The sequence below is a fragment of the Pleurodeles waltl genome, chromosome 4_2, assembly GCF_031143425.1.
Source record: "Pleurodeles waltl isolate 20211129_DDA chromosome 4_2, aPleWal1.hap1.20221129, whole genome shotgun sequence".
Lineage (NCBI taxonomy): Eukaryota > Metazoa > Chordata > Amphibia > Caudata > Salamandridae > Pleurodeles > Pleurodeles waltl.
This window is the reverse complement of record NC_090443.1, coordinates 697,347,205-697,371,870: the sequence shown is the minus strand read 5'-3', so window position 1 is coordinate 697,371,870 and position 24,666 is coordinate 697,347,205. Positions and strand designations below refer to the sequence as shown.

Genomic DNA, 24,666 nt, shown 5'->3' with positions numbered 1-24,666 from the left:
TGGGCTAGTGTAGAGTGCTTTGACAGTGTTGCAAAGTGCAGTACCATCAAGTGCAGTGGCTTTCAATGCAGTGCCATTAAATTCAGCTGCATACAATGCAGTGTCATAGACTGCAGTCGTGTAGAATAGAGTGGTGAACAGTAGAGTGCAGTGGCACAGAGTATAGTGGCGCCGAATGCAGTGGCACAGATCAGAGTGTCATAGAGTGGTGCAGAATGCAGTGACAGAGTTGAGTGGTATAGACAGCAGTGACCTAGAGTGAGAGTAGAGAAGCACAGTGTGGTATAGAGCACCGTGCCATACAGTGCATTGGCTTAGAGTGCAGTGGTGTAGAGAAGAGTAGTACAGAGTTCAGTGGCAGAGAGTAAAGTGATGCAGAGTGAGTGGCATAGAGTGTAGTGACAGAGTGCAGTTGTGTAGAGTGCATTGGCGTAGAATGCACTGGTTAAGAGTAAAGTGACAGAGTGCACTGGCATAGTATGGAGTAGATTGTTTCAGAGTAGAGTGAAGTGGCAGAGTGGAGTGGTGAAGGGAAGAGTGCATTTACATAGAGCTTATTGAAGTAAAGTGGTGTAGAGTGGAGTGGCATAGAGTGTATTGGCAAAGAGTATAGGGGCATAGAGTTGAGTGTTACAAAGTAAAGGGCATTGGCGTAGAGTATATTGGCATACAGTGTATTGGCATACAATGCAGATGGGTAGAGTACACTGGTGTAGAGTGCAGTGGTTAAAGGTAGAATGGCGCAGAGAGGATTATTTCAGAGTAGACTGAAGTGGCATAGAGTGGAGTAGTGCAGGGTAGAGTGCAGATACATAGAGTGTAATGGCATAGAGAAAAGTGGTGTAGACTGGAGTGATAGTGTAGTGATGCAGAGTAGATTAGAGTGGTGTACAGTAGATTGGGGTAGAGTGCAGGAGCATAAAGCCTAATGTAGCAGAGGAAAGTGCATTGGCGTACAGTGTACTGGCGTAGAGTGCAGTGCTGCTGAGCGGCATTGTGTACAGTGGCATAGACTGGAGTTGTGCAGAGTAGATTGGTGTGGCCTAGGCTGGAGTGGTGTAGAGTGCAGTGGCGAAGAATGCAGTGGTATAGAGTGATGAAGAGTGCATTGGCATGGAGTAGAGTGGTACAGGGTAGAGAGGCATAGTGTGAAGTGCCGTGGAGTGGAGCAGAGTGCGGTGGCATAGAATGGTGTAAAATGGAGTGGTGCAGGGTAGAGTGCAGTGGTATGGAGTGGTGCAGAGTACTGTGGAGTGGTGTAGAGCAGAGTATGCATGGTATGGTAGCACACTGCCATTACAGACAACGCAATTTCACTTGAAATGACCATTACATTTGCACAGATCTACAGTTTTAATAATACAACTATAGAGTACACAAACGAAATTGTGTGTCAATTGTATCACCTAGTGTATTTATTTGATTTATCATATTAAAGTATTTGTTTCCAACACATTTCAGAAATAACAAAAAATGTCCTTCATTTGTGTTCCTAATTCTGATATATTCTGAAATACTTACACAGTTCATTTACATGTTGTGTGCTAGAAAACAACCTCTTTCAAACCCCCCTAACCCTTCCAGTATCCAGCAAGATTGGCACATAACTCATCACACTTTGAAGTCAGAGAAAGAAAAGTAAACAAGTGCCATCAGAAGACAATGACTGACATTTGGCCTCAGTCTTTGAATGCACAGCAAATGTGACAACATTAGAACAACATTTAAATGCTTGTTGACAGAAAGGGAGCTCGTGGAAGAACACAGTAAAAATGGTTTAGGCAATGGGAGGGACAAACTGAACCTGAAGAGCCTAGACAACAAAGTCAGCAAACAGAAAGTTAGAAAATGCGAGTTACAAACCACAAAGCCAATGGTAATAAACTGGTGGAATGCATTCCTAGGTCAACTTTCTCAAAGTCCCCAAGATATCTTTAGCAAACCAGAAAGCTGTGCTGTCTGGTAGGCTGCGACGTAAAAAGTGGTAGCATACCACAAAATAGTTAGCACCTGACAGTAGGTACTGCTCATTATTATAAAGCAAACTGTAATCAGCAGATTGGTCTGTCCATGGCAATATTTCACTGGGTAAGATCTAATATCAGATGCTGTCCAACATGGCGGCACCGATTAGAAAGGGTAAAGGTCCCATGAAAAAGAGATGAGGCTCATTCTACGACTGGCAACTATACAGATTTGGATATTACAATGGCAGCCGTGGAAGAGGGAATATCGACCAGAATAAGACCAGCATTGTCGGTCCTATTCTGAGTAATGTTGGAGGATACAAGCAGATGCTGTACCGGAGCAGATCCAGTGGATCCCTACCCATTTCTAAGAGTGAGACTGAGATCATCTCCTTCTTTGCCACCAGGAAGTGGTGAAATAGCCCACTCTACCCATTTTATCACACACCTCAGTGAAGACGGATTTTTCTATGAAGTCTCTCTCCGCATGGAAATTATCTCCCAGTGGAAGCATTTATGCTTACCTCAGCAGATTGCAAATGTTCTGTAATAACAGCCTGGGTGCTGTTGTGGAGCCTTAGGGTAGTTACACCCACTAAGTGATCACTTCCTGTGGGCAGAGGTCACTTCCCTACACCTGATTGGCTATTTTCCTTCCATCCAAGATGGAGGGTAATGAAATGGAGCGGTCACCTCGCATGCAACACCTTAAGGGTGGTGGAAGGTGGGAGTGACCACTCCCATCTTTTGTCTGTTTTCCCGCCTTTGCTCCTGCTGAATGTGAGGGTTTGCAACAGAGGCAGCCATCTGCTGCTAGCAGCAGGCCTGGTGGTCAGGTTTCAAGGGAGGTCTGCCCTTTGAAGCTTGCCAGCAGCGCAGTGCACATTCCCGAGAGAGGGGGTGTTAGCACCTCCACCCAGGAAGGGCATTGTTCTGAAACCCAGAGAACAGTAGCTCTCACCTCAGGGATTCAGAATCTTGTCTGGTGGTGGCAGGCTGGCTGTGTCTGGCCAACAACCATGCCAGGTTAGTTAGTTTTGCAAGGGGCACTTCTAAGGTGACCCCTGGATACATTTAGTGATAAATCCAATACTGGTACCAGTTTGGGTTTATCATTCGGAATTGTTTAATACCAAACAACGCAGGGTTCACGGTAGCCATCATGTTGCTGTGAAACTTGTACTGACCAGTGTCCAGCACATGTATTAAAATGGATGCCCTGTTCACTTCCCAGGTTTGTCAAGGGCACAGTAGGGGCATATTGCTCATGCATCTATACACACATACCACATAGTGCACCCTGCCTTTGGTCTGCAAAGCCTACCAGAGGGGTGACTTACCGATAGTGCATGCAGTGTATAGTGGAAAGGGCACACAGGATGTGTGCCATGTCTTGTAGTATTGAATCAGAACACTCAGCCTGTAATAGCAGCTTCTGGATGCATGGCCCTAGAGGGTGGAACAATCTGTGCTGACGCTGCCCTAAGGGGCCTACCCTTAGTACCCCATGCCGTGGACACCTAAGTACCATTTACTAAGGGCTTATAGTGGTAGCTAAAGGTGTTGGCAATGGTGCCAATGCATCACAGTGGTTTTAGGGAAAGAGATCTGACCCAGGGAACCTGGTTAGCAGGGGTCCTGGGCACTAACAACTTTAAGGTTACATCATATACCAGGCAAAAAGGGTGGGGGGGGGGTAACCATGACAGAAGAGGCCTTTTCTCACATGTAGTTACAAGTGTGATCTTCACCAGGCAGCTGCTGATGTATGATCAAAAAGGGCTAATATACCAATGTTTGGCATCGCGCTTATGTGTCTTTCGGGGGAAAAGGGGATTGCTTTATAGGTTGCCAGAGATTCTTTCTGGATTGGGTGAAAAAACAGGGTGTCTAATGAGAAGGAGTTGTTTATTTTACAAGGATAAGCAAGTGACCAGAAAATTACCTAAGGTTCAGTATACTCCTGAAAGAGAGGTAATTTTAAGTTAGTGTGTCAAAAGCTGGTCAATTTTTAGAGGTGTACAAATTTTAAGTGAGGATCTAAGAAAGACAATGGAACCAGACTTAGGGCCTGATTTAGATCTTGGTGGTGCTTCCGCCAAGCCGCATCAGCAGTGGACCTCCAACAAAATGTCAAATCAACGGTGTTCCACCTGCCGTTTTTAGATGTTACAGCTCTGCAAGCGGATTGACTGGTGACAGATTGCTAACGGAGGGAGACAGCGGCGAGACCCAATGGACTTCGTACAATGGCAGGGGCTATGGAATAGAGGTCAGTGACGCACACACTGTCCCTTAGCAGTGGGTGTATCCCTGAACTACACAACATACCAAATTCACACAATAACCCATTTCCATTCCAACACAACCTATACATGCCGAAAACACATTGACACACACCATTGGCACTGCACCCACACACGACAACCACAACACCCCTAAATACACACCCATCTATACACACAGACAAGCACAACTACACACATAGCAACAAAGTCTGCCACACAACAACAACCCAAACCTGAATGTATCACACAGCATTATAACATACACAAAAATATTGGCCTCACATGCAAGTGACACACACACACACACACACACACACACACACACACAGACACAACCACATCACCCACTCCATCTCGATGAGACAATACACACACACACACACACACACACACACACACACACACACACACACACACGTACTGACTCACATACACAGCAGATAGCACAAACCTACCTGTACAGGTCCCCTTGCAATGGACACCCATAGCCACCGTTTTCCAGTGTGAGTGTACCATCACAGTGGTGCCAGAATTAATTTGACATTGAATGATGACATCACAGTGACATTTGTGTATGTGTGCGATATGCGTGCCGGGTTGTCCCCAGCCAGTGGTATGCAAGTTACACCCCACCCCTAATCTTAATATCCTTTGCTTAAACTGAACCAAAATTATTATTAGAAAAGCAACAAACCAAATCACATCTTGGAGCACAAAATGAAAGCCAGGCGGAATTAGATGTACATTTGGCCAATACAAGGTCCCAACCGGCTTTTAAAATACACAGAATGAATTAAAGGTCAGCAAATAAATTCAATGACTTCTGTCCAAGGTTAGACACTGTAGAACCCAGAGAAGTAGAACAGTAAAGGCTCCAAGAATAATACAAGACAAAGGAGGAGATAGAGCCCACCTTTATGATGGAGGTCATTATGGTAAGGCCCAGGATTAACAAACTAGGTTTATGCTCTTTTACAGGCTGTTGTGTTATTAGGTCAAATAAAAGGTCTTGATGTAGAAAGCTGCCTAGGGAGTTACCTTCTTAGCTAAAAAACATATCCATGTATATCTAGTTTAATACATGAATTGTTTCTCCTGTTATAACGGTATTGTTTTTCTGTGTATATTGTTTAATACTGAAAACCCGCGCTTGGGTTTGAAAATTTATATTTTCTCAGGTCTGCAAAGTGTCATGCCTGCACGGGTTTTACATACATAAGTGCTTCCAACTTTTGTTGTAAAGTTTTGTGCACACATCGCATTGATTTTACTTCTTAACGAGTTCCCCTCACTCTGTATCCGAAAAAAAGACATAAACCTCAATTATACCCCCCAGCTCAACATGACCTAAAAAAAAAGTGTGCTCTCCAGCAAGGAAGAACACATGGAGTTCCCAGCATGGGAATGCAGAGGAGGCACTAACCAATGGCTAAAATTCAAATTACACAGGCTCCCTGTGAGGAAGAGAATTATATTTGTTCCACAGGGTGGCTTTTGAAGGCTCCACAGCCCTAAGTGTCTGTCTGTGGGACATAAAACCCACTAACACGGTCTTCACGTTGGACGACTTTGCTTTACTTAGAGAGGGAATGTGCGTGCTTAGAGCAATCTTTAAACGTGTGGGTGGGAGATAGAAGGCAGCAAAAAAAAAAAGAGTATTCAAGGAGGTGGAGAGGGAGTCAAGGGTGGAGTGAAGTGGAGCGGTGAAAGGAAGAGAGTGAAGGAAATCATGAAAGAGGAGAAAAAGATGAAATACCAGGAACAAAACAAAGAAGAAACAAGATGGCTAAGAAAGAGTATAGCACACAGAATGAAGAGAAGGCAAAGGAAGACAGGAAAACAGAGGGAAAGTGGAGAAAAAAATAAAGAGCGAAAAGAGTGGGCGGTGTGTATATGCATTATTTGCAGCTTGAGCACGAGTCATGGATTATGATGCCATTTGGTTCTTTTCCAAGAGCTCCTGATTTTGGCATAAAAAGGAAAGTGAAAAAGATGAGAGTGAATAAGATTTGTCCTGTTGCACAAAATGACCTAACTTACAGTAACTGAACCTGAAGTGACAGTTATAACTTACCTACAAGAGCACGTAGTTACAGTCTTTTGCAGAACCATTTTCCTCAATGGTTTGACCTCAGTGCTCGTCGCTTATCTAAATCTAATGACCGAATATGACCTCTCTGGACTGCACTACACAATTAGATGTGCTGATACCTCACAGTAACGGGCGTGCCTCTAAGAAGCAGCGCACTGTGACTACAAAAAAGAATATTGTGACACAATTATGCATGTGGGATTATTAAGGGAGATGGTGAATCCTAAATACAACCCACAATGTTGTGCGTGTGGACATCGCAAACTGTAACCATAACCCACAATAAGATACTATTAGGCATGTGGGACTTTCGAGAACAGAGTGAACCCTATCTGTACCCCACAGCAGGAAATAATTATGCATGGGGGTCACGGGGGGGGTGAAGATAGCCGAAATTCGGGGTCTCACCCCCCCCCCCCTCCCCACGGGGAAGTTTGGGGAAGGGGTGCAGCCCACGGGCACCGCTCGGGCGCTCGTTGGGCTATGCAGCAGGGTTTTTAACCCGCCCATTTTAGGTACCGGTCGCCATTTTGAGTGGACACCGTGACGGTTGGGTGGCAGTTTTTCATATAGGGCTCACCTGGGGGGTGGGGGGGTTGAGGGGGATGAGTTTCGGTTCATTTAAATTGGGTCCCAATGGGTAGGCGTTTTATGGAAACAGGTGCACGGGGGAGCTTATATTGTAATTGTCGCTGGGAACAGGTGCTGGTGGGAACTGAGACAGTTCGCACAACTAGGAGAACACGCAGGGACGGCAGAGACAACAAGACATTATCAAGGGAGAAAAGGACTGGACAACAGCAGGACAACTCAGACGGATATAGGTGGCCAACAAGGGGTTTGGGGAGTTACACGTCAAGGGGTAGGGAGCAGCAGGTGACCATTAACGTGACAAATGGTACACAAAAGAGGCTTTACAATGGAAAGGGTAATGGGAGGCTATGTGATTAAGGGAAAGGGGGGGGGGGGAGTAGGCTGGGGGAGGGGATAGGTAACTCGAAGTATAGAGAGGCTTTAGTTTTGTGAGGCATTAGGCCAAGGTTATTAATGTTTGTAAGTGCACCTGTTTCCAATAAAGCAGCCTTTTACACACACAATAAGGTGCAGTGGTGGTGTCCTTCTTCCCCAAGTGGGCTTTTTTCAGGGATGTGTTGAATATTAACTACAGCCCACGATCAGATACTATTGTGCATGTATTTATTTCCCCAGGGACAGTCAACCTACTTACAACCCCCTATAGGATACTTTTATGCATGTGTTTTTTCAGTGACACCGAGAACCTACTTACACCCCACAGTAGTATACTATTAGGCATTTGTTTTTACGGACACAGCGAACCCCACCTACACCACACAGTAGAATACTATTAAGCATGTGGGTTTTTTCAGGGGACAGCGAACCCTAACCATGCCACCACATCTCTTAAAAGACTGACATTCATGGTAGTAAAATTCTGTGAGAGGGCATTTCATCTCACCTCTCTGGTGACATAAAACCTTGCCCTTGTAATTTAGAACCATCTCTACTCGGATGTTAAACGTTCATCCATTTAAACGTTTACTGTCTTTATTTAGCTGCTCGCCATGTGAATCAACCGCAGAAGGTTCTTTATGTTAACAAAGACTTGTACAGCGAGGGTAGTCAACAAGAAGCAGTAGGCACAAAGCCACGGGTCTTGCTACTTGGGTGTTTCTGCGTCTGCTTTTTAAAAGAGTTTGCTATTATGTACGTTACACGTGCCAGCGCGCTTCATTACCAGGCCGGAAAGCCAGAGGATCGATGTTGGCACGTGCAGGTGCCGTCGAGGGCTGTCGCAGAACATCCATTTCTGACTACTTTGCACTTTGGGGACTAGCCACAACCAAGTGGCTCTTGGAGGTTTACTTATTCAACTATTTTCAATTTATTTTAAAATCACGTTGACAGAAAAAAGGTTGAAAGGGATATTTTAAACACAAGAGGATTAGGTTGTTCTTAGTCTAACGGCGCCGTTTGAAACTCCGTGATTAAATTTAGGAGGACACAAATGATGCAATGTCATCGAAGGCACTTACTAAGCCGTACTGTACACTAAGCCGAAAAGAGACATGCTGCCGCCTGGAAATGTACCCAGAACTCTTCAAAGAGACCTTACTTGGTAATATTTCTAAGCTTCGAGGTATAAAACAGGCTCTCGAAAGGCGCACTGTATTGCCTGTGAGGTTCTGCTGAAGACAGTGAAGGGCTTGGAGCCATGTACGTCAATTCACCTATATGCCAGGGGTAGTGGAAGTGACATCACATACCATTTCCTCGTTACTTTCACACACACACACATGCTTACACATACACACATTCACTCATACACACACATTCACTCATACACACACACTCTTCTCTTACATAAGCACACACTCACCCGCAAACATGGATTGGAGTGGGACACATTGTTTTGGATTGGAGTGGGTCACATTGTTCTGGATTGGAGTGGGACAGACTTGAGTTGGAGGACTCGAGTGGGGCAGATAGAAATGGGCGGGTTGGAATGGGACAGACTGTTTTGGATTAAAGTGGGCCAGATTGGGGTGAGATGAACTGGAGTGCGGCAAATTGTTTTGGATTTGAGTGGATCAGATTGTTTTAGGGTGCACTGGGGCAGATAGGAGTCGGGTAGATGTGACTGAAACCAATTGTTTTGGACTGGAGTGCAGCAGATCGCAGTGGGCAGGTTGTTCCGGACTTACCTGAGCTCACAATGGGGGGGTTCATATTCTAGCTATTGTACTCAATTTTTTATTACACTAATAGTAAATAACATAATATTATTCGCTATTAGTGTAATAGAAAAAAACTGACTGTAAACAAGGCAGTAAAGCCCCAAACAAGCTGCCCTTGTGATCCTGGCACTGATTTTGCCACCTCTGAGGCCAGGAGTCACAAAGGCAGTGCCAGGGGCCGCAGATTCTACCCATGGCGACCCATAAATGACATCCATGCTTGGAGCCTGCTTGTCGCTCAACATGTTGGTTTGCATGGCACTCTTTTTCATAGCCTCGTAATTCGTCAAGGCAAGCCTGGAAGAATTTCCATTCCTGTGTGTGGAGCTGGAACCAAGCACTGATTGATTCAACTTAATTAGTGCCCATCCGCTGCTACCGATATGATCGAGTTAACTTGCAGTGCCCTGCAAACAGAAAGCTGGTGACTGCAATTGTTTGTCCTGCTGGGCACCATTTTGTCAAAGTTTTTGTTTTTAAAAGCTAACGTTTAAGTTTGATAAGTTGTCTTTTTCTCACTTTCCACTCATGTTTTCTTTTGTTTTTACTTGTGGGCACTCTTCTCAGAAGAGGACGGTTAACTTGTCAAAATAAAAGAAAAATAAAGAAAGTATGTCCTTTGCGATATTTTGAACAAGTCGTCTTATCATCCTACCCCAACCGTCCAAACCAACCCTAGTCTAATCTGCCCCACTCCATTTCGCCCCACTCTAATCAAAAACAATCTGCACAACTTCAAAACAATCTTCCCCAATCCACTGCAATCTTCCCCACTCCAATCCAAAACAATTCCCGCCATTCCAATCCCAAACAATATCCCCCATTCCAATCCCAAACAATATCCCCCATTCCAATCCCAAACAATATGCCCCATTCCAATCCAAAACAATATGCCCCATTCCAATCCAAAACAATATGCCCCATTCCAATCCAAAACAATATGCCCCATTCCATTCCAAAACAATATGCCCCATTACAACCCAAAACAATATGCCCCATTACAACCCAAAACAATATGCCCCATTACAACCCAAAACAATATGCCCCACTCCCATCTGGCCCACTCCAATCCAAAACAATCTACTCCACTCCAATCTGCTGAAGTCCAGAACAACCTGCCCCACTGCATTCTGCTGTATTCCTATCCAAAACAATTTGCTCCACTCCCATCAACCCCTCTCCTATCTGCCCCAGTGCAACCATAAACAATCTGACCCACACAAATCCAAAACAATTTGTCCCCCCCGTCCACCTCATTCCAATCAGTCTCACTCCCATCTGCCCATTTCCATCTGCCCAACTTTAATTCAAAACAACCTGTCCCACTCCAATCCAAAATACGCCCCACACCAATCCAAAATAAGCCCCACAACAAGCCATAATAAGCCCACACCAACCCAATCCACCCCATCCCAATTCACCCCACTCCCATCCAATTAACCCCACTCAAATCCACCCTAATACAATCTGCCCCACTCCAATACAAAACAATCTGCCCTACTCCAATCTGTTCCACTCCAATTCATAACAATGTGTCCTACTCCCATCTACCCCACTCCAGTCTACCCCACTGCAACCCAAAACAATCTGCTCCACTCCAATCTAATCCGCCCCATTCCTATCTGCCCCCTTCTATCCAAATCAATCTGTCTCACTCGAATCTGACCAACTCCAATCTGCCCCACTCCAATCCAAAACAACCTGGCCCACTCCAATCGAATCCCTCACCCCAATTCAATCTACCCCACTCCATCCCAATTCACCTACTCCAATCCACCACAATCTACCCAATTAAAATCCAGTCCACATCAATCCAATCCACACCAATGTAATCTACCCCAATCCAGCCCAGTCTACCCTAATCCAATACATTTCACCCCAATCCAAACTACCACACCCAATCATCTCCAGTCCAATCCACCCCACTGAAGTACAATTGATCCAACTCCAGTACAATCCATCCCAGTCCAGTCCAATACAATACAAACCACTCCATTTCAACCCACCTCATTCCAATCCACTCTAATCCAGCCAACCCCAATGCAATCCAGCCCACCCAAATAAAGTCCACCATACTGGAATCCAATCTAACCCACTCCAATACTATTCCCTTCAATCCAGCACACTCTTCTCCTATCAATCCACCTCACAGCAATCCAATCCAATCCAATCCACCCCAATCTATCCAACTGCAGCCCATCACACCCCAGTCCATTCTAATATAATCCGCTCCACTCCACTCTAGTCCACCCCATTCTAATCCACCACACCTATCACTCAATCCAAACCACTCACCCCAATCCATTCTACCCTATTCAAATCCACCTCACACAATTGCAATCTAATCTAATCCAATCCAATCCAATCCACCTCACACAATTTCAATCCAATCCGCCGCACACAATTTCAATCCAATCCGCCGCACACAATTTCGATCCAATCCACACAATTTCAATCCAATCCAATCCACCGCACACAATTTCAATCCAACCCACGTCACACAATTTCAATCCAACCCACGTCACACAATTTCAATCCAACCCACGTCACACAATTTCAATCCAATCCACTCCAACCCACCTCACACAATTTCAATCCAATCCACTCCAATCCACCTCACACAATTTCAAAACAACCCACCTCACACAATTTCAATCCAATCCACCTCACACAATTTCAATCCACTCCACTCCACCTCACAAAATTCCACTCCACTCCACTCCACCTCACAAAATTCCACTCCACTCCAATCCCCCTCACACAATTCCACCCCAATCCACCTCACACAATTTCAATCCAATCAACTCCACTCCACTCCAATCCAATCCTATCCACCTCACACAATTTCAATCCAATGGAAAGTTTTGGGGTGATCTATCAAGTGGGGGCTGAGAAAAAGGGAGGGGTGTGGTAAAAAAGCAGAGTTACAGATGTTAATTCCCACAGGACCTTTAGACATGGCTACAGCCCGAACCGCTGGACAGGATTACACCAAATTTGGCAGAAAGCTAGCTTTTGGGATCCAGATTGTCATCATCATATAAACTCTTTATTTGGCTTAAAACCTTAACAAAGTATAAAATATGGGTATCTATACAATAATTCATTGAGTTAATCTGTTACATAATGTATCCCCACACAATATTCTTAATTCATAACCTTTCATATTTACAATATCCTCCTATCATGGATCAGTACATTTTTCTAACCCTGCATACTAATTTTATTTCCCTGCTGATTTACAAATACATTGTGCATACCCGCTTAATCCATTTATGTTTCTAATAAAACCATAATTCTTATGATTTACATATGGCGCAACTCTAAATAAAGTGGCAGTGCTTTTACTTTAAACCTACATATTATACAAGACCAGTATTCTATATTAAAATAATTCAATATAACTTAAAAACTACAGTTTATAAGTTTAACATACTATATTTTACAGTGGCCCTGTAAGCCCCACTAAAACCCCTCCTATTTCAATTAAAAATCAGCCTATTGCACACGTTGCATTCAAAAGTCTCATGTCTACTAATAACTTAAATGCTTGATCCAGATTTATGATATTATATCCATTAAAAATTGGTTTTAAAAACTTCTTATGCACATCTAAAAACCAAAGACAATCCAATAAAATATGTTGGGCACTGCTTTTTTGTTGTAGGCCACATGTACATAAACCCTGGTCATCCCTAAGTATAGTTTTTGCTTTGGGGACCATATAGCCGGGGTTTAGCCAGACTCTAAATTGTAACACTCCACCTCTTAATCTTGGATTGGGTAGGGCCTCTATATAAGAGAAATATTCGGCATTCCTCCACCCACCTACCATAAACTGGGTGGAGATTTTCCTCTTCAAGTACTCTAAATCTGCTTCCCTTACCCTTTCATTTACCATTGTACGCAGTGCCTGCTTAGGAATCTGTTCTCCGCACCACTGGTTTCCAGGTAAGCCTAAGAGGACACAAATTGTTTTCTAACCGCCCTCTCACTTGTAACACCCTGTGTAACTCAATTTTCTTTATTTCGGTCAGGCTCCACCAAAATTTCAACGCAGCCTGCATTCCCTGGTAGGTCCATGCTGTCATTTGACATTCTGCCCTTATAGCTTGTATCATACTTGAGGGTGGCAGCGATAGCATGCGTTTTACGCATTTACTTTCTTCTGCCTCCCATCTCTGCTTCCCAGAGTGTGCTAGGACTTCTACACCATATTGGAATTGAGGGCGTACCATAGTATTAAAAGCAGACACCACCAGGCGGAGGGACGGCCCCCCATACTGACAGCTAAATTATTTTAACCCCCATACCGATGTTAAGGGTCTATTCTTAAGTGCATCGCTAATCTATTGCCATCTTAAGTCAGAGTCAAACCACATACCTAAGTATTTATACTTTGTAAACTTTTCTACTTTTTCTCCTCCCAAAAAGTAGATAAATACACTCTTTTTTTCCCTATTACCATTATTTTCGTTTTATCCATGTTTACTACCATTTTTTCCTTTTGACAGTAAAAATTAAACAGATCTATTTCCTTTGAAGTCCTAGCTCCTTCATATCGACTATCACCAGGTCATCCGCATATAATAAACAGGAGATATAAACTCCGTCCATTTTTGGAGATAGGCCTTTTCCCTCCTTTAGCAAGCCTGGTAAGTCTGATAAAAATATAGCAAACCATAATGGGGCTAGGACACAACCTTGGCTCAGCCCATTCCTTATAGGGATCTTCTTTGAGAGTGAACCACTAATATCTAAGATTACTTGGGCCCAATTCTGTGAATGCATACTCTGAAGAAGCAATAATACGTCTGAATCAATCCCCAACCGGTTTAACATATCCCATAACAGTTTTCTATCCACCAAATCAAACGCAGCACGGAAATCGACAAAACAGAATAGATTTCCTCACATTTCTGTTGACTTTTTTGCTAGTGACAAGAGACTGAAACAATAATCTATTGTCGAATAACCTTCCTTTAAACCGCCTTGCTCTACCGGTATCAGGTCGTTTATTTCTGCCCAGGATTTAATTTCCCCTCAACAATAACTTTGTGAAAACCTTTTCACCTACATTTAATAAACTGATTAGGCGATAAGTTTTTTGGTTATGTTGGATCATCCTTTTTATAGATCGGCCTAATAATGGCACCCTTCCAATTCTCAGGGAAACTACTGTGATCTAAAATTCTTTGAAATGTAGCATTAAAAAAATGTGACCCACCAGTCGATATTATTTTTTATTATCATTGCTTGAAGATAATCTGGGCCCGCCACTATAGTTAGTTTAAGCGCTGCAATGGTTTCTTTTATCTTTTGCAGGGAAGAAGCTGATCTAACATCCCTACCTATCTTCCTATTAACTCCACATTCTCCCTCAACGCCCATTCCTCTATAAACCTTGCACAAATGTTTATTCCAATCATCTTCACCAACTAAACACCAGATAGTTCCTGTAGCTTTTCCCTCCCTAATTTTTTGAGTTATCACATCTACCATTACTTCCCAATTCCTATTTATATTTTCCCTTTTCCTCTGTCTTAGAATTGCTTTATATCCTTGTTTTGCTAGACAGAGCGTCTGTTCTACTTCTGTAGTGCGTCTTTTCTTTAATTCCCTTTCTAATTTCCGCACCTTCCTCTTCTGGCTCCTAAACTCCTGGTTTTACCATATATTTTTGTTAGCCCTGCATACCTCTCGCTTCATCCTTTCCTCCTGCGTTGTTTTTAACTTTACTTTTAAACATTCAACTATTAATTCAATTCCCCTATTGTATCCCTTGAAGATATCATTTAGGTCTTCCTCCATGGTGATGTCTCTATAATTTACTATCAATTTGTTAAGCACTTTTAGACTGCTTGCTGTAATTCTGGTAGTTATCCTACGTGGGTATTCTACCTGCAACATAAACACTTTTCCTCTTTCTCTTTGGGCATTATTTACTGGACCGATTGTAAGCCAAAGAGGCCAATGATAGATGCCCTCTAGGTGCTCAATCCCGAAGTCTAATACTTCTCCAAAAAGCCAAGTATTTATGAAGGCATAGTCAATAGGGAACTTCCGATTACCTATTCTAAAGGTTTGCCTTGCTGGGAGATCCGTCTTCATGCGTCCGTTTATGCAGAACGGATCTACGGGTCCTAATGTTCTTACTAGAGACAAGTCCCGGGCAGTACATTCTGCAGTTGGAAAAATACTATGCAGACTTTGTGCAGCGGCTACCAGCTCCTTATACAATTCATTGCTACTAATGGGGTCAAGTTTATGGTTAAGATCTCTCAACATTAAGATCAAGTGTTCTGCTTCATCTGTACATATAGCTTCCAAATCTTCCTCAAACAATTTTCACAGGATATCATAATCATGTGTCTTCCCTGGTTGTACATGTATACACGTTAACTATCGTGAGCTGTCTGGACCCCCCCCCAATATTATCGTAAAGGTCTACTTGCCTGCCAGTAACCAGCGACATTTTGTTTTTACCTCTCTGAGTCTATTCGTTATTCTTGATGAAGTCAGAGTTATTAGAGGTAGTATCAGAGTTATACAGATTGTGCTTTTGCTTACTTGCAGCAAATTCGTCCAGTGGTTTTTGATTTATTAAAGGGAAAATTAACTTTATTTAGGGATGTGGCTCCTTCGTGAATAAATCACAAAAATTTGCTAATGCACATGCAAATAGAAGCGCTGTAATTGGCTGCCCACAACCTGACTAGAAAGTTGCGGCTGACATTTTATATTATCAGAGAGGGTCAGTGGGGCTAAAAATAGAAATAAGTGATATAAGGGGTCAGGTGGAGGTACCTTGACCCCAGGGGTGTCTTAGGGTCAAATTATGGCTTTAAATTATTTTTCATCATCATGCTCAATATCCTCAAATATTTGAGGATATTCTCTGATATTCGAGGATATGAAAAAATAAAATAAAAAAATAAACATTCACGGACTCATTCATACACAAATTAATTTGATCATACATACACTCAGACACTCATGCACCCATTCAGACCCACTCAGACTCATACACTCACTTCCAGACGCATTCAGACACTTACGCACCCACTCACAGATCCATTCACAGAGACAGGCCCTGTGGCAAACCTCCGCTGCGTATGGCCGGAGGCAGTGTGTGGTTATATGGGCTTGGATGCAGGGCCTGGCCCCAAGGCTGTGTACAGCGGGTTGAAATAACATAGTAATTAAAATTAATTTAAGTTGAAAAGCCATAGACATTCACTGTAAAAAAAAAAAAAAAAAAAAAAAACAAAGGTTACAGGGACATTTTAGTTAGGTTCTGAATTTACTCATACACAAAATAGAAATTCAGCAGTTATAGTTAAAGTTATTTCAAATAAATATAACTCACGCAGTCGCCATGCACAGCTAAATACTCCACATAATATATTATTGAGGACATCTTGAATGGCATATTTGATATTATCACTGCAATATTTGCAATAAACTTCTTGATAAGCAAACTGAGCATGGCAGGGGCGCAAGTTATAATTACTTGAAATAACTAACTAAAACGGCTGAATTTGAAAGGTTTGTAGAAGTAAATTCAGAACCTAATAATGTACCTGTAACCTTTAGTTTTTTTTTTTTGTGAATATACATATCTCTTCTCTGTCCTTCATAGGATGAAGATCGGCACTCAGACAGCGTTTTCACCTTGTTTATTAATCCAGCAGCGATTCAATCACTTGCAAACTAACATGTTTTAGCTCAACAAAACCTTGATCACCGTTCCATAATGTTGTTGTTTACTCCACCATTTTTAGTACGTCATTTCCCTGTTAATTTCATTAACACTATTGACGGGCTTTCATTATTTCATTATTTCTACGAAGCAGTCACCATCTTGGAAGTACTTTTAAATTCAATAATGTGTCCTTTTACTATAATTCATACTACGGATACTTAAATATAATAGGCATTTTGTCATTCGTTTTTACATACTTCAAATAAGCTCACATTACTTCTATTCAGCAAATTAAGTGAAAGTTGTTAACCATACTATTGTCATACATATCAGTGCTAATTTAATTTCTCATCTACTCATATACCCCAAATGTGTAGAACTACACCATATTCTTTCATCCTCCTGATTCTTCCACCCTGATAATTCGTCAGTCTCTTCCTATCGCCCAGTGGGTAAACTGATTGCTCCTGCACTACTTTTTTGATACGCCCCCATGTGCGCCAGGTCCTGGGGGCATTGATAATTTTATGGGTAGGATCTATCGGCCCCTGCGCCCTGGACATCACCACCTCCTGAGGCAATGTTGAAATCTTGTGCGGGGCGGGATGGGTGGGGTGACGGGCAACCCCACACCCCCCTGACCACAGCCCTAGGGACCCCCATCTCCCCAGGGATTTACATTTAATACATATCTACCTGGGGCAAAGACAAAAAATATGGAAAGGGGATCACCATCTCCCTGGGGCTATGTGCACATTGGAGGGGGCCTTATGGAGCAACAAAATGGCCCTGGGGGTCCACCAGCCCCCTAGGCCGGCTCCTGCTGTGCTCTGAAGCTGCAGCTGCAGCCAAGCCACAGCAAACACTCCGCTGTTTGACAGCGGGACCTGTCAAACAGGTTCCGCTGACAAAAAGCAGAGTGTTCATTTCAGTTTGCAGCACTCGTGAGGGGAACAGATTCCCCTGCGGTGCCACAAAGCCCATAAAGTCCATTTTGTAAAAATAAAATAATTAATTAATATGTAGGGGGAGAGGGGGAGCCCTTGAGGATTCCCTTGTGGTCCCAGATAGCCCAAAATGGGCGAGAAAAATATTTAAAAAAAAGATAAGCCATAGCTCACTGTGAAGGTCACAGACCTTCACGGTGAGCATTGAGGGTTCAAGTCCAGCTGGACTCATTTCCCTCTTTTTTTATTTTAAATTATATACAAATATCTCATTCTAAGTGTATCAGACATCAAAGCCTAAAACCTCTGTATTTCTCACATTCTTTCTATCTTATTTTCAATAAATTTCTTCCACTTACACACACCCACACAGACCCATTCACAGACCCAGACCGTTAAGCACCCACTCATACACCCACTCACAGACCCAGTGACACCCTCGTGTACGCACTCACAGACCTGCGCACATACTGACGCACCCACTAAAACACTGATTTACGCACTCTCACACAGACTGACAGCCACACTCACCCCCAGATACAGCCTCTCACACCTATTCTCACACCCAGAGATGCCGCAGCTAACTTCTGCCGTGCACGCACAAAGGGCAATGCACAGCATACGGTTGGGTAGTTAGGGGTGTTGCCCGTAGGGTCTGGCTGCAGGCCAGGAATTGCAGGCAACCCCTGCTGCACATGGGCAAAGGCTATGTACAGTGACAGGTTGGATGCTTATAGGGGGTTTGGCCTCAGGGCCTGGCCATGGGACCATGGGACAGGCCTGTGGCCAACCGCCACCGTGTATGGGTTTGGGTGATTAGGGGGGTTGGCTGCAGGATCTGGCAGCAGGCCAGGTTCTGTGGCCAACCCCACCACGCACAGGCAAAGGCAGTCCACGGGCAATGTTGGGTGGTTTATAGGGGGTTGGCTGCAGAACATGCCCTGTGCCAATCCCCTGCCCCACACAGCTGTGGTTGGATTAACGTAAAGAAAATTACTAGACATTAAAAAAAACATCGAAATTCATTGAAAAAAAAACAAAGGTTACAGGGACTTTATAGCTAAGTTCTGAATTTACTGGTACAAAACCAGAGAAATTCAGAAGTTATAGTTAGAGTTCTTGCAAGTAACTAGAACACACGCCCTAAGGTAACTATACTTTGTGCCTTCGCCATGCACAGCTAATTACTCTACATGTTATATCATTGATGACATCTATGCCATTATTCATATTCTCAATGCAACATTTGCAATAAAATTATTGATGAGACTATACATTTTTGCCACGGATTTGTGATCCCCCTCTCAATTGTGCTGCAATTATTTCTTTAAAAATAAATTGCTTTTTTGCCTTGGGCAGTGGTGCGGGTCCCTCTAGGACCCCAGCACCAGAGCTGAGGGGTCAGGGTGACCCTTCCCGGGCTCCTTTTCTTATTTTTTACCTTTTTTTCTGGGACTCGGCTGAAGCAAGAACAAGGTTAATCAGCGTCAGGATATCCTCGTGTGTGACAGTGCACTGTACAAATACACATAACACAACCTGGTGTTCATTAGGCCTCTATTCCTAAACTGGCTATTGGTCTTTGAGCTTGTGAAGTCACCAAAATCCTTGGACAGTAAACACTATACCGGTGTACCCATTATAGTTTATGTTCAATGTTTAAAAAGCTTTCACAATTTAAAAGAAAGATCATGAAAGTGTTTGTGTATAGTCTGTACTCTGCCTAGTGGATTGATTGAACCACTTCCTTCAGATGCACATTGTTTGTTTAACAAAGGAAACCAAACATAAAAAATGCAAGGATTGCGCTCTGCTAATGGCATTCTAGTGATCATCTATTTGCATGCATTTTGTGCCATTAAGCCATTTTGATAGTCATAGCTTGAAGGTTAAGACAGCGCAAGCACTTTGCAGTGAAGATAATGTTGACAAATTCCCAAGCTGCCGCTTTCTAGATACAAGAATGATCAAGCAAAAAACAAAATCAAAGTGGGGAACACTAAAAAAATTAGACTGCGCCCCCTTCCTCTCACACCATTGCTCTCTTTATTTTTGTGTTTTACTTGAAAGATGTATGAATTTATGATAGATATTACCTTCACTCCCACAGCTAAAATAAAATATATATATGTATACATACATACACACACATTTCGAAAGTTACACCGGAAGCTGTATTTAACTTGGATAGAGTCCCCTCCTTTATGTTTATTTTCAATCATCCAATAAGGGGGCAGTAGGCTAATTTAAAAGCAATTATGGCACTGGTGTCTCAAATAGGCAGCAAGCATTGAGAAAGGTGAAATGCCGAAACGCGTTTGCATGCTGTTAAATAAAGCAGATTGTGGATCCCGTGTGTGCTTGTCCTTTTGTTTAGAGGTCTTGTGATTGATTGATTGATTGATATATATATATATATATATATATATATATCAATCAATCAATCATGCTACATATGACTACTTGTTCTTTACTAAAGGTGATATAAAAGCAATGGCTGCACCCACAAGGGTTGCATATTAAGAACTTTATCCAAAAAATGAAATTCACTGGAAAAATCAAACCTAAAAATTGGGTTATGGTTCTGACCCAAACGTGATAATGCACTGAAACTCAACAGTTGTAGTTGACAGTGCACACAACATACACCATAACTCATACTCCCATCCCAGTGGTGTAACGCAAAAGGATATCACCCAGCGGATTATCAAGAGGGGCCAATGAGTCTCATATCTTACAGATATTCTTTGATGGACTGAATGGGACCCGTCCCAATGGGTTAGGGGGTTCCTAGAGTGCTAGGTGAAGGGGCCTGTGTTACACCCCCGTCTCACCATGTTGCTCTCTTGATAGCAATATCTTTTGTTCCCATACATTTTGCCTATTGATGTTTTTGAGCATGGCTTTCAGCTCAAGTTATGGTGTGCGTTCTAAGTGCTGGTAGACATAACTGGCAACATTCAGAGGTTTGTCACATTTGATCCAGAACTATAACTTAGTTCTTAGCTGTGTGTGTTTTTTTGGCAATAAAATGTATACACTACTGTGTAGTTCTAGTTGAGCCAGAGTTTCCATAGGAAGTGCAGTGTTGGTTTTGCTAATAACTTCGGAACAGTTTGACAAATCTGCACCAAACTTTCCAGCCAAAAAAAGAATCATCCACCTCATCTTTTTTCTAGAAACATTTTCTCTGATCCTTGAAGTGGGGGTGTAAGGAAATGCCTCCTTGGCATGGTTGCCCCCTGACTTTTCGCCTTTGCTGATGCTATGTTTACAATTGAAAGTGTGCTGAGGCCTGCTAACCAGGCCCCAGCACCAGTGTTCTTTCCCTAACCTGTACTTTTGTGTCCACAATTGGCAGACCCTGGCATCCAGATAAGTCCCTTGTAACTGGTACTTCTAGTACCAAGGGCCCTGATGCCAAGGAAGGTCTCTAAGGGCTGCAGCATGTCTTATGCCACCCTGGAGACCTCTCACTCAGCACAGACACACTGCTTGCCAGCTTGTGTGTGCTAGTGAGAACAAAACGAGTAAGTCGACATGGCACTCCCCTCAGGGTGCCATGCCAGCCTCTCACTGCCTATGCAAGTATAGGTCAGTCACCCCTCTAGCAGGCCTTACAGCCCTAAGGCAGGGTGCACTATACCATAGGTGAGGGTACCAGTGCATGAGCATGGTACCCCTACAGTGTCTAAACAAAACCTTAGACATTGTAAGTGCAGGGTAGCCATAAGAGTATATGGTCTGGGAGTTTGTCAAACACGAACTCCACAGCACCATAATGGCTACACTGAAAACTGGGAAGTTTGGTATCAAACTTCTCAGCACAATAAATGCACACTGATGCCAGTGTACATTTTATTGCAAAATACACCCCAGAGGGCACCTTAGAGGTGCCCCCTGAAACTTAACCGACTGTCTGTGTAGGCTGACTGGTTCCAGCAGCCTGCCACACTAGAGACATGTTGCTGGCCCCATGGGGAGAGTGCCTTTGTCACTCTGAGGCCAGTAACAAAGCCTGCACTGGGTGGAGATGCTAACACCTCCCCCAGGCAGGAGCTGTAACACCTGGCGGTGAGCCTCAAAGGCTCACCCCTTTGTCACAGCCCAGCAGGGCACTCCAGCTTAGTGGAGTTGCCCGCCCCCTCCGGCCACGGCCCCCACTTTTGGCGGCAAGGCTGGAGGGAACAAAGAAAGCAACAAGGAGGAGTCACTGGCCAGTCAGGACAGCCCCTAAGGTGTCCTGAGCTGAGGTGACTAACTTTTAGAAATCCTCCATCTTGCAGATGGAGGATTCCCCCAATAGGGTTAGGATTGTGACCCCCTCCCCTTGGGAGGAGGCACAAAGAGGGTGTACCCACCCTCAGGGCTAGTAGCCATTGGCTACTAACCCCCCAGACCTAAACACGCCCTTAAATTTAGTATTTAAGGGCTACCCTGAACCCTAGAAAATTAGATTCCTGCAACAACAAGAAGAAGGACTGCCCAGCTGAAAACCCCTGCAGAGGAAGACCAGAAGACAACAACTGCCTGGGCTCCAGAAACTCACCGGCCTGTCTCCTGCCTTCCAAAGAACTCTGCTCCAGCGACGCCTTCCAAAGGGACCAGCGACCTCTGAATCCTCTGAGGACTGCCCTGCTTCGACGACGACAAGAAACTCCCGAGGACAGCGGACCTGCTCCAAAAAGACTGCAACTTTGTTTCAAGAAGCAGCTTTAAAGAACCCTGCAACTCCCCGCAAGAAGCGTGAGACTTGCAACACTGCACCCGGCGACCCCGACTCGGCTGGTGGAGAACCAACACCTCAGGGAGGACCCCCGGACTACTCTACGACTGTGAGTACCAAAACCTGTCCCCCCTGAGTCCCCACAGCGCCGCCTGCAGAGGGAATCCCGAGGCATCCCCTGACCGCGACTCTCTGAAACCTAAGTCCCGACGCCTGGAAAAGACCCTGCACCCGCAGCCCCCAGGACCTGAAGGACCGGACTTTCACTGCAGGAGTGACCCCCAGGAGTCCCTCTCCCTTGCCCAAGTGGAGGTTTCCCCGAGGAAGCCCCCCCTTGCCTGCCTGCAGCACTGAAGAGATCCCTTGATCTCTCATTTACTAACTGTTAGAAATGGGGTCTTTGGTTGACAGTCAGGTTACCCCCTGTTCAAGCAAGGACCCTCACTCTAGTTAGGATAAAAGAGAATCACCCTCAGCTAACCCCTGCTTACCCCCTTGGTAGCTTGGCAGAGCAGTAGGCTTAACCTCAGAGTGCTGGGCGTAAAGTATTTGTACCAACACACACAGTAACTTAATGAAAACACTACAAAATGACACAACACCAGTTTAGAAAAATAGGAAATATTTATCTAGACAAAACAAGACCAAAACGACAAAAATCCAACATACACAAGTCAAGTTATGATTTTTTAAAGGTTTAAAATAAAAAGAGTCTTTAGGTAGTTGAAACACCACACTAGCGCTGCTAGCGTGAAAATGTACCTGGTTTGCGGCAAAAATAACCCCGCACGGGCGGTGTGCGTCGAAAATAACCCGGCACGGGTATATGCGTCGAAAACAGCTCGGCGAGGCGCGTCGAAAAAAGCCAGCCACGCGACGGTCCGAAGTCCCGCGGCGCTGGTTGCGATCTCTCAGCCTTCGTCAGCGATGCTGCGCGTCGTTTCTCCTGCTCCGGGCGTCGATTCTCCGGTCGCGTCTCCAGCGGCGTCGTTTCTCAGCTGCGGAGCCGGCGTCGCGTCGTTTTCTCAGCCGCGATCGGATTCGCGTCGATCTTTTCTCCGCACGGTGCGCGGTGCGTGTATTTTTGTCCTTAGGCTGCCAGCCTCTCCTTTCAGGGTCCCAGGAACTGGAAGGGCACCACAGAGCAGAGTAGGGGTCTCTCCAGAGACTCCAGGTGCTGGCAGGAAGAAGTCTTTGCTATCCCTGAGACTTCAACAACAGGAGGCAAGCTCTACATCAAGCCCTTGGAGATTTCTTCTTCAAGATGGAAGGCACACAAAGTCCAGTCTTTGCCCTCTTACTCTGGCAGAAGCAGCACTGCAGGAAAGCTCCACAAAGCACAGTCACAGGCAGGGCAGCACTTGTTCCTCAGCGATCAGCTCTTCTCCAGGCAGAGGTTCCCCTTGATTCCAGAAGTGTTTCTGCAGTTTGTAAGTTTGGGTGCCCTTCTTATACCCATTTTAGTCTTTGAAGTCACCTTCCTTCAAAGGGGACTCACACCTTCTTGTGAAATCCTGCCTTGCCCAGGCAAGGCCTCAGACACACACCAGGGGGTTGGAGACAGCATTGTCAGAGGCAGGCACAGTCCTTTCAGATGAGAGTGACCACTCCACCCCTCCCTCCTAGCAGAGATGGCTAATCAGGAAATGCAGATCACACCCCAGCTCCCTTTGTGTCACTGTCTGGTGTGAGGTGAAAAACAACCCAACTGTCAACTGACCCAGACAGGGAATCCACAAACAAGGCAGAGTCACAGAATGGTTTAAGCAAGAAAATGCTCACTTTCTAAAAGTGGCATTTTCAAACGCACAATCTCAAAATCAACTTTACTAAAAGATGCATTTTTAAATTGTGAGTTCAGGGATCCCAAACTCCACCTGTCCATCTCTTCTCTAGGGGAATCTACACTTTAATCATATTTAAAGGTAGCCCCCATATTATCCTATGAGAGAGACAGACCTTGCAACAGTGAAAACGAAATTGGCAGTATTTCACTGTCAGGACATATAAACCACATTACTATATGTCCTACCTTATCCATACACCGCACCCTGCCCTTGGGGCTACCTAGGGCCTACCTTAGGGGTGCCTTACATGTAAGGAAAGGGAAGGTTTAGGCCTGGCAAGTGGGTACACTTGCCAAGTCGAATTTACAGTGTAAAAATACACATACAGACACTGCAGT

The 24,666-nt window shown here is 44.2% G+C and overlaps 1 protein-coding gene across 1 annotated transcript in view; it reads right to left on the bottom strand.

Annotated features, from left to right (window-relative positions):
- HS2ST1 (heparan sulfate 2-O-sulfotransferase 1) overlaps positions 1-24,666 on the bottom strand; it is a 235,434-nt gene that overhangs the window by 80,034 nt on the left and 130,734 nt on the right. The window lies entirely within an intron of this gene.